Source organism: Rattus norvegicus, chromosome 8 (assembly GCF_021556685.1).
Source record: "Rattus norvegicus strain SHRSP/BbbUtx chromosome 8, alternate assembly SHRSP_T2T, whole genome shotgun sequence".
In the NCBI taxonomy this organism is placed as follows: domain Eukaryota; kingdom Metazoa; phylum Chordata; class Mammalia; order Rodentia; family Muridae; genus Rattus; species Rattus norvegicus.
This window is the reverse complement of record NC_141541.1, coordinates 56,143,072-56,153,542: the sequence shown is the minus strand read 5'-3', so window position 1 is coordinate 56,153,542 and position 10,471 is coordinate 56,143,072. Positions and strand designations below refer to the sequence as shown.

Sequence of the window (10,471 nt, the reverse complement as noted above, 5' to 3'; positions counted from 1 at the left end):
TGTCACCTCACAAAAACATGGACAAAAAGGACTTAAGACCCTGAATTGTTTATCCACTTTTTTTTATCCCAGGCAATCTCTTCATGGTGTCCTGGAATCTGTGAATAGTGGTTTCTCCATAACTCCTGGGTGAGTCTGAACAGAAGTAAAATGAGAAATGCCAGTGATCTGCATTTTCTAAAACACATGCCCTTGGTTTCTTGAGGTCATGTCAACTAGCTTGATAGCCCAAACCCTGACACTAATGCTAATTCCCTGCTTTCAGGAGTGTGAACCAGTAGTGGCCATTCCAACCAGGGTGACAGAAAGGAAGGCAGTCAGTTAGATCTACTGCAAATCTGTGGCCAGAGGTTGGAAACACCAAATCCAAGTCCTAGAAGAGCTCACAAAAAGATTCCAAGCTGAAAAGAAAATGACACCTCCCCCAGAGCAGAGAAAGATGGACACTAACACATAGGCAGAAAGAACAATCCATCTGCAGGCACTAGACAAACTGTAAGCTTGATGCCACCATTGGGCTGGTCAGGAAAAGCCATAGAAAAGTGGGTCTCAGAGGAGTCCCTAAGAATGCAGATCACTGACTTGACCACCGGAAGTGGTGGGGGAGAGACCGCCAGCCTGGATGGGAATCCATCAATTCAATGAAATGCCTCTGGGTGAGAGAGGCCCATTTACTCCTTATCATTATCCCTGATAATTCTGAATTGGAAGGTGATGGAAAAACCAAGCTGCAGCTCAATTCAGAGGGATGTGGAAAGGAGGAGAGAAGCACATCAGAAAACAAATTCATCTTCTCCACGCAGAGACAAAAGACTGGGGCTCAGGTTGGAGCTAGGAGGAGTGATCCTTCCAAGGCTAAGCTAGTTTTCAAGACATTCAGGTCAAGTGTTGATAAAAATCCCACTATTCACTGTTATATTAATGGCTTCTCCACTCTATGCAGATACGCAAACGCATTGCGTCTGTATTTGCATTTCCTTTTCTATTGGCCTCCAGCTCACTGAATTTCTCCCTTATCTGCCAAGAAATGTCTACTTCTAAGGTATTCTTTCATTTCCTCGTGCCATTGGCTGTCAAACGACTTAATAACTTGCCCATCATGGAAGTCAAATATAGTTTATTAAAAATGCATGTCTCACTCAATGAGATGCCCTTTGGCAGTCTTCGGACCTTGACGACTGCCTCGAAGCTTGGAAACACAGAATGGTCTTGGCTGGCCACCTGCATGGTCTTACTTTCTATTCCTGTTGGCTGGCCAGTGTGTCCTGGAGCGAAGAGTGAGCTGGCAGGTAGGAACTGTCCAAAAAAAGATGAAATGGGGACGGCACATATGAGTGAGTAAGTGGGAGTCAAGCTTCAGCACCCCCAAGTTCCTTGAGACATTTAAGCCACTGGGATGCCAAGAAAGGAATGACGATGGACCTGGAACTGGGGAAGAGGGAGGCAAAACGTGGCAGTGTGGCTGGAGTGGCTGTGTCAGATGGGTATTGGGATGATAAATCACGTCTGAGGTGGCTCACATAGCGTGGCTGCATCACTATTTACAGGGGCTAATGAGGCATCTGCAGTCACAAGTGCAGAGTCGGAATGTTGCTGAGGTGAAGAGGAAGTAAGAAGTCTGAGCTAAAAGGGGGGGGGCTCGTTATCTATCACAAGGAAGGGCAACACTAAAAAAATCACTCCATTGGCATAAGTGAACCTGTTTCCAAACCTATCATAGAGCAGCCACGCAGCCTCCTGGGTCCAGATTTCCATCTGCTCTTGAATTTTCTAGTCAGATCCTTCTCTAAGGCTCCAGCCTAACCTTTTCTTCATTGTTTTACACTCTATGAAAAGATGAAAAATACCTGTGCACATTTTGTTCTCTCCGGCATCTTTTGCTGCCTCTTCCGACCTGCAGACTTGACTGAGTTCCACCTTGGTCTCCTCTACTTGGGGCCAGTTAGCCCTTGCGTCTTCCACAGGAATATTCTCTCACTGCTTTCCCTTGCATTACTTCTGGTTTCCCACTAGGTTACCGTACCTTGGACTCAGTCTTACCTTCCCTTAGGTGTATGTAGCTCACGTCCAGCTTGCTCCAGAAAGAGGGAATAGGTGCCAGCCCTCCAAGCAGGTGGGCAGTGCTGGAGGAGGAAAAAGGAAGAAACTACGATGCTAAGGCAAGCATTGCTACTCTAGCAGAGGGCAAGCTGGGTGTACACAGGAGCAAGGGGATACTTAGCTGGAGGAGTGCATAGGAGCAGATACAAACAGCAGGAGAGGGATTGGATGGAGAAAAGCAGGGAAGGGAGCGGGTCATGAAACGGGACAAAAGGAAAGAAAGAAGGCTAAGGATGAAGAAATGAAGGAGACCGTGAAAGAAGGCCCAGAACCATAGAGAAAACCCTAAGAGAAAGCAAGGAGGAAGACACTAGGGTGGGCCCTTTGAAGGCTCAGAAAATCCACAGAAAAAGAAAGAAGAGGCAGAGGTAAGCGCCCAAAGACAGAAACATCAAGAAGAGAGGGAGAGAGAGAGGAAGAAAGTGGAGGGGGGGAGAGAGTGTTTCAGGACAGCAGATGGTCTGATAAAAAGATTGAGACAGGAGTGATAGGGGAATTGGAAGAGTAAAGATACTGTGATATTGACAGAATAGAGAGAAAAGGAGGTGCAGAGAGAGGAGGAGGAGGAGGAAGAGGAGGAGGAGGAGGAAGAGGAGGAGGAAGAAGAGGAGGAGGAGGAAGAAGAGGAGGAGGAGGAGGAGGAAGAAGAAGAGGAGGAGGAGGAAGAGGAGGAGGAGGAAGAAGAGGAGGAGGAGGAAGAGGAGGAGGAGGAAGAAGAAGAGGAGGAGGAGGAAGAGGAGGAGGAGGAAGAAGAAGAGGAGGAGGAAGAGGAGGAGGAGGAAGAAGAGGAGGAGGAGGAGGAGGAGGAGGAGGAGGAGGAGGAGGAGGGGGAGGAGACTTAAGGCAGAGAGTCAGCATGAAGTAGATTGGGCCCTGATGCTGAACTTTTGCCAATGTCAGCACCTGTGATCTTGCTATCCATTTTTTTTCACCATCACCAAGACAAGCTGAGAAAGCTCAACTTTATCTTTTCTTGATCATAGAATGTTCCATTCTGGTCTGTACCAAGGGTAACCCGAGTTTCTAAGTGAGCCTAATTAGAACAAGTCAGAGAAGGAAGCAGCACTGGGAAGATGCACCATTAAGGCTGAGAGATAGTTGGTTACCGACACCCTGCAGAGCTGGAAGAGACTCTTCCTTATATACTACTGTCACTCCTTAGGCGGGAGCCTCAGTGCCAAGTGCAACCATCTATTGTCTGGAGAATTCCAGGACTAGGCTGTCAGCCTGAAGAACCTTCCTTTCACCTCCTTTGCCTGCTTAAATGCCTGCTCAGAGATCTGCCTTGCCCACGACCTCACACAGGTGCAGACAAATCAACAACTTCAGACTCCTGAGAAGCTGGGGTCAAGCTGGGTGACTGGGGTGAGAGGCCAGGGCTCCTGGTCCCCAGTCAGTGTGCTCCACAGGAACCCTCACCACAGCCAACAGCTCAGCCCTTGCCCTTGGACTTGTTGGGGGTGGCACACTCAGAAAGAGGGACAGAGTGAGGCCGAGGAAATGGCGGCATGCTCCACTGCACCTCTCCCCAGAATGCAATGTGACACGAGGCATCAGGAGATGGCAGCGAAAGTTCAAGGGAAAACCACACAGTTATTTATGGCTCCGGCATCTGTTGTCAGATCAGAAACAGAGACCTAATCTAAGGCAAATCCAGCAGCCTGTACCAGAGCAGATGGGGAGGTGTGTGCACTGCTCAGTCCTGTTCCACTCTCAATTTATTATTATCCCTCATCTCCAGATCCCGGCTCCAAAGCAGACATTTGTCCCGGCCACGATGCCAGCAATCCCGGCTGGATGGACGGGCAGCCGAGTTTCTTTCTGCTGATGGGTGGTGGGTACTTATTCCTTGTTTGGCTTGGAGCCTTCTGTGCTAGAAGAGAGGTTATGGGACAATGTAAAAAGGAGATGAGAGAGAAGTGTGTGTGTGTGTGTGTGTGTGTGTGTGTGTGTGTGTGTGTGTGTGTAGGGAGGGGGAGGGGGAGAGTCAAAGTAAGCCACAGGCTGAATAGTAACAGGGTTGGCTTAAAGTCCATAAATTAGATTAAAGGGTCCATCCTTCTGCTGTCCTAGCGTACAGTGACCCTGAGCATGCCATTTTTATCTTTCTGGATGTTCCTCAGATTGTGTTGTTGTGGTAGTAGTGCTTCTTCTTCTTTTCTTCTTCTTCTTCTTCTTCTTCTTCTTCTTCTTCTTCTTCTTCTTCTTCTTCTTCTTCTTCTTCTTCTTCTTCTTCTTCTTCTTCTTCTCCTCCTTCTCCTTCTCCTTCTTCTCCTTCCTCCTCCTCCTCCTTCTCTTCCTCTTCCTCTTCTAATGTATTTTTTTTTAAAACACAGGCGTTCTCTGTCTGTATGTCCACCTACATGCCAGGAGAAGGCATCAGATCCCTTTATATATGGTTGTGAGCCACCATGTGGTTGCTGGGAATAGAACTCAGGACTTCTGGAAGAACAGCCAGTGCCCTTAATCACAGAGCCATCTCACCAGCCCCATTCATTCTTAAGCGCTCTCTCTCTCTCAGAGAGAGAGAGAGAGAGAGAGAGAGAGAGAGAGAGAGAGAGAGAGAGAGAGAGAGAAAGAGAGAGAGAGAGAGAATGCCAGCTTAGAATAAATATGCAGGGACATGAACTCTGGATTCAGTAGTTCTGGATACAAGTTTTTCAAGAACCAGCCTAGTTATCAGAAGCACACATTCATTCCCCAGTGAGTCTCACTTGTCACAATGTGATAGGTGAGTTTAATAGATATTTTCCTCCTCTTAGGACCCCACAGTTCCACTGGAAGAAGACTTGAAACATCACAGGTAACATCATGAAACTAGCTTGGAGAATCAGATGAAGCCACAATCCACTTGAGGTCAGTCTTGATCTTGACCATGGCTGGATGAGGAGAGCTGACTTCTAACCATGATTCCTTGGCCATTTAGTGCACTCTCAGGACCCAACAAGGCAGGCTTGTCACCCTGAGACGCTTACCTAATGTCACAAAAACCTCCCACAATAGAACCTGCCTGGTTGGAGGTCATGAGGAAAGAGGCTGGTTCAGACAATGTTTGGTGGCCTTGACCTGAATCTCTAGGCTTATGCAGACTAGACGGACATGGGGGTATTTTTTTAATAATTATTTTTAAGAGATTTCATTTATTGTATTTTTTATGTATTTGAGTGTTTGTCTGCATGTATGTCTATGCACTATATGCATACAGTGTCCATGGAGGCAAGAAGAGGGTGTTGGATCCCCTGGAACAGTAGTTATAGACAGATGTGGGTTACTATTTGGGTACTGGGAATTGAACTCAGGTCCTGAGGAAGGGCAGCCAATACTCTAAACCACTACTCTTAACCACTGAATCATCTCTCCAGTTTCCCAGAGATGGCGGTGGTGATCATGATGATAATGATGATGATGACGATGACGACGATGACGATGATGATTTAAGAAGACACCTTAATCCCAATCCTTATTCTTCTCATCTGAAAGGAAACAGCAAATTCTATACATTTCATTAAATTGAAGAATTCCACCCTCCATCCCGCCATTTACACTTTGGTCTGTGCATCTCAGAGGTAGTGACTGGGTAAGACTCATGGCAGAGGTCAAGAGACTTAGCCCCCCAAGAGCAGGACAAATAGACTTTCCTTTACCTGACTGCATATTTGCTAGGAGCCTCTGGTCCCCGGAGGGCTATACACATGAAAACTAGGTAGTCTGATGTTGTAATAATGGTAAACACAGACCTGGAGTGAGGCTGCAGGTAGACAGATATTTTGATTGACTAGACACAGGTGCCTGTTGCCTGTGCCTGAGTGTGTCTGGGTGATGGAGGATCCACCTAACAGCTCAGCTCCCATTCCCACGGGCCTGTCAGCTGCACCCCACCTGAGCATTCTTCACTCCTACTCACTCAGGTAATCAGAAAGGACTGGAAGCTGCTGATGGTTAATAAGCATTTGCTAGAGACTAGGCAAGACCCCAGTCCTCCCCAGGTTTCACTCCTTCCCTGGGGCATCTCTCTGAAAAGGAGGGAAAGGATGCGATTGGATGTCTCTAAGTAAGGCCTGCCAGACAAGTCTCTAGGGCACTTACGTTGAGACTACCAGAGATCTGCCCCCACAGCTGAGCCAGAACCCCTGAGCAAGGAAAGCTAGAGAGAGCCAGTTCTCATCCCCCCAGGCTGCTAAGCAGAAGCCTCTGAGGAAGGCGGGCAGACGCATCTGGCAAGATGATGAGGTGGCCCATTTCCTCCAGCCCTGGCAGGCTCTGTCTGCAGCCTGAGCCTCAGCAGTTGATTTTGTCTCTGTGTTGGCACCTGTTTGCCGCTTACACCAACTAATGTCTGTCAGTGGGCTCATTATCATCAAGGATCTGAAATTAAGAAATTATGAATGTGTAGACACTTCTGTTCTCATCCTAATGGTTTGTTTGTTGTTTAATGGTTTGTTTATTTTATCGATGGCATCTGTCCTCATTGGAATGTTACAAATTGGACTCGTGCTTGCCCTTCTTTGCGGTCTGCCCATCTCTACCTTTGGGTTTTTTGTTTTTCTCTCACTGCTCCGTTAGGTAAAGCACTCATTGTTTAAACAGACTGACAGAGAGACGACAGGGACAGGGGGAAGGCGGGAGCAAGGCAAGAGAAGTCCAAACAGAAATAGCAAGGCCTCCCATATACCAAAGGCTTTAGGAATCTTTTTTTTTTAACTAATCATTTGTACCATTGGAAAGAGTAGGTTTAGCCATGTGTCATGGCACCAGAGGCCAAAGCAGGAAGATGAGGCAGCTCTGAGACCAGTCTGGCCTAAAACAAAGCAAAACGAATGTTTAAATGAGATACAGAGCCGTCTAGATTAGAATGGTACTTCAAAACCATTTTTTTTTTTAGTTGTGAAAAACACACGTGCAAAAATATATTAAAATAAACATATATTTTACCCGAACACGTAACAAGAAAGCCATGCAGCTATCTCCCAGGTCAAGACATGAAACCTCGCCTCCCACACGACCCACTCCCTGCCTTTTCCACACTGTGCTCAACTTCCTGCTCTTGAAGGGGAACACAAATACCACAGTCTGTCTTCCCACGTAGTATTTTTAAAACTGTATTTATATTCTAGATATGTAAACCAAACAATATCTTTGGTTTGTGCCTGTTTTTTTTTTAATTTTCCACAGAGAAGTATAGTATAGTGTTTTTTTTTGTTAAAGATTCATTCATATTTTAATTATGGTTTGCTCATTTTTGTTAGTGTATAGTTTTTCATTGCACAGATATGCCCTAACGTGTTAATTCAACGTGATGTCAGTAAATATTGGAGCAGTTTTTCTTTCTTTTTTTCTTTTTTTTTTTTTTGGTTCTTTTTTTCGGAGCTGGGGACCGAACCCAGGGCCTTGCGCTTCCTAGGCAAGTGCTCTACCTCTGAGCTAAATCTCCAACCCCTGGAGCAGTTTTCAATTCGAGGCAATCGAGCTGACAAAGATGCTCCGAGCCACGTCCTCTGTGCACCTTAGGGTCCCCACCCAGGAAAGAAGTCTGTGCCTATCGGCTGACACTAAACATTGCCGTTTAAACCGATCATTCTGACTGGCGAAGATGAGGCTGAACTTCTCAACTCGTCTTCTTCACGTCTGTAACTGTCAGACTTTTTGTTTCCTGCCAGTGTGGTGGGTATAGGGCAGTATTTTGTTGTGGCTCTAATTTGCGTATACCTCGTTATTATTTTGAGTTGAGTGCCCTTTCACGAGTGCATTGGCCATTTAAAAATATCTCCTCGTCCTTGATCACTTTTTTCCTCAGTTTTTCTTTCCTCTCATTGCTTGGACAAATTGTTGACATCTATGAATGGAAGTCCTTGGCTGCACATGTTCATATGAAATATCTTACCCTAAAATATAGGTTCCATTCACGTCTTAGCAGAGTCTTTGGATGGGCAGAATCATAACTTTTATGCTGCCACACGCCCCTGTCTTTTAATCTGTGGTTGAATCATTTTAAGTCATATTCCTTTCTACACTCTAGTTCCAAACTGACATTTCCTATGTGTGACACACACGTGTACACTGCTTTATACAACTGGAATCAATATTTCTGCTGCTAAAGAGAGCTTTATTTTCTGCACAATGATTTTATAACATTTCAGAGTGAAGAGCCAAAACCTGGACCATCTTGTTCCTCAGCATCCAGGAGTTTCTAGGAGAGACCCACAAAGGATGCTTATAAGGGAAATAAACCTTTAGTGAGATGTTTGGGGTTTACTCAGACTTTAAGCGTCATTTACTCACTAAACAGAAGACTTCTTATGTGTGGGATTATAACCCAACTCTTATATGTGGATTATAGCCCACAATAGGGACTTTTGACAACACATAAGTCATAATACATTAGATGTTTGTTTCTATACATAGCCATGTGTGTATACCCCTGCACATCATGTCTCTTGCTATGTCTTAGCTCATGTTACAGCCCAGCTATAGGGATTCTTTTCTTCTGTGACTCATCCGTGTTTGGCAGAAGGATTCTCAGCTGTTATACAGAGAATTCTTTACCAGCTAAGCTGGTAAATAGCATTTGCATCAGGCTATCCCAATGTGTGGCAGTTCTCTGCAGAGCAAGGCTAGGGATGAGAAGCAGCAGCTGCTGCCTGGCTGGGGCTGGCCTTGAAAATGTCTGACATGCCCAGCTGCTGAGGGACAAGCCCAAGAGTGTAGGGTGCATGGAGACTGAACTCTGAGCTGCCTTAGCTCAGAGGCCAGAGTCCAGAGAGAGGCAGCATAGCTTCCACCAACACTTAGGGAGCAGGGGAGCTCTGATCCTAATCCCTGAACACAGACCTTCCTCAAGTCTGTTTGTCTCCCCTAATCCTCTAATATTTAAAACCATTTCAATCCTGTTTGAAGAGACTCTCCAGCAGTTTGAGGCTGGGACCTCTGGAGGGAGGTAAGGGAGGAAGGGAAGAGAGGAGTAGGGGAGTGGGAACAGAGGAGAGCAAAGGTTAAGAGTGAGCCTGGAGAGAAGGAGGTGGACTGGAGAGAGACAGGCAGCCACTGCTGACTGCATAGATGCAAGCTTACTGGAGCACACACGAGTGCAAACACGCGCGCGCGCGCGCGCACACACACACACACACACACACACACACACACACACACACACAGAGAGAGAGAGAGAGAGAGAGAGAGAGAGAGAGAGAGAGAGAGAGAGAGATGGCTTCTTTATGATTTCACAAACAGAGAGGGTGGAGGAGGAGGAAGGGAAGGAAAGCCTTAGGCTAAGATCTGGCTTTTGGACTATACATGGACTGACCCTGGGCTCCAACCTCATAGGTAGCAATGAATGGCCTAGTAAGAGCACCAGTGGAAGGGGAAGCCCTTGGTCTTGTCAAGACTGAACCCCGAGTGAATGTAATTGTTGTGGGGAGGGCGGTAATGGGGGGAGGATGGGGAGGGGAACATCCATATAGAGGGGGAGGGGGAGGGGGAGGGGTTAAGGGGATGTTTAAAAGAATAAAAAAGATCTGGCTTTTGGATTTTTATCTATTCATTTATTCACTCATTTGTCCAATCAGTTGATAAGTATCAAGCAACCTACACTACTGACCTTGAAAGACATGCAAGGTGCAATAGACTCTTCTGTGGAGTTGTCCATATGTGGCCAAGTGCTAGGAGCTGGGTGCAGGAGCAGAGACTAGATCCACCCATTTGTAGGCTGTTTGGGCACTGGCTGGCTTCGTGCTCTTTTGACCTTGTTGAAAAAAAAGTCCCACACAAGTCCTGCTGTAGGATGTCATACAGGTGACAGAAGGTACAGGATAGAACGAGGCCCGTCATTGGACGAGAAGGAAGGATGGGCAGGAGAAAAGTTTGAGGGAAGAGGAGGAGACTGGAACGGAAAGGAGGGGAAGACTGGAGGAGACGGCAGGAGAGTAGCCTTGGAGAGAACATGGAGGCTGACATTAAGGTTCCACTCTGTGTATTTACAGGTTGTTATGAGTATTCTTAAGGGATAGATGTATACAGGACTTTGTATGTTTAGGTGGGCAATTATATCTTATCAATTGGATCAGAGGTTATTGGGCTGTGTGTTCTTTCTTGTGGTGAATTAAGTTTAAGATTATGGGGCAGCTGGAACACCAAGCCGCCATGGAGTTGGGAATATATATATATATATATATGTATATATATATATATATATATAATTTTACAACAACATTCTGCAAACATTTAATGTTGCTTGTTGGACTAAGGAAGACATACCCTGGAAGACTGCTCTGAAGGTTGGACAAGTGAGCTACTATGGATGTCAGGCAAGCATGCTCTGCCTCAGGCTCTGGAGAATGGACTCCATCTTTCTATCTGCTGTTTAACAGAGCACCCA

At 46.2% G+C, this 10,471-nt stretch overlaps 1 long non-coding RNA gene across 1 annotated transcript; it reads left to right on the top strand.

Annotated features, from left to right (window-relative positions):
* Nucleotides 1-3,742: 3,742 nt before the first annotated feature.
* LOC148004111 (uncharacterized) lies at nt 3,743-9,628 on the top strand. Its single transcript, XR_015628200.1, has 3 exons — nt 3,743-3,934; nt 4,863-4,956; nt 5,463-9,628. It is a non-coding gene; the product is annotated as an uncharacterized LOC148004111 (long non-coding RNA).
* Nucleotides 9,629-10,471: the final 843 nt, after the last annotated feature.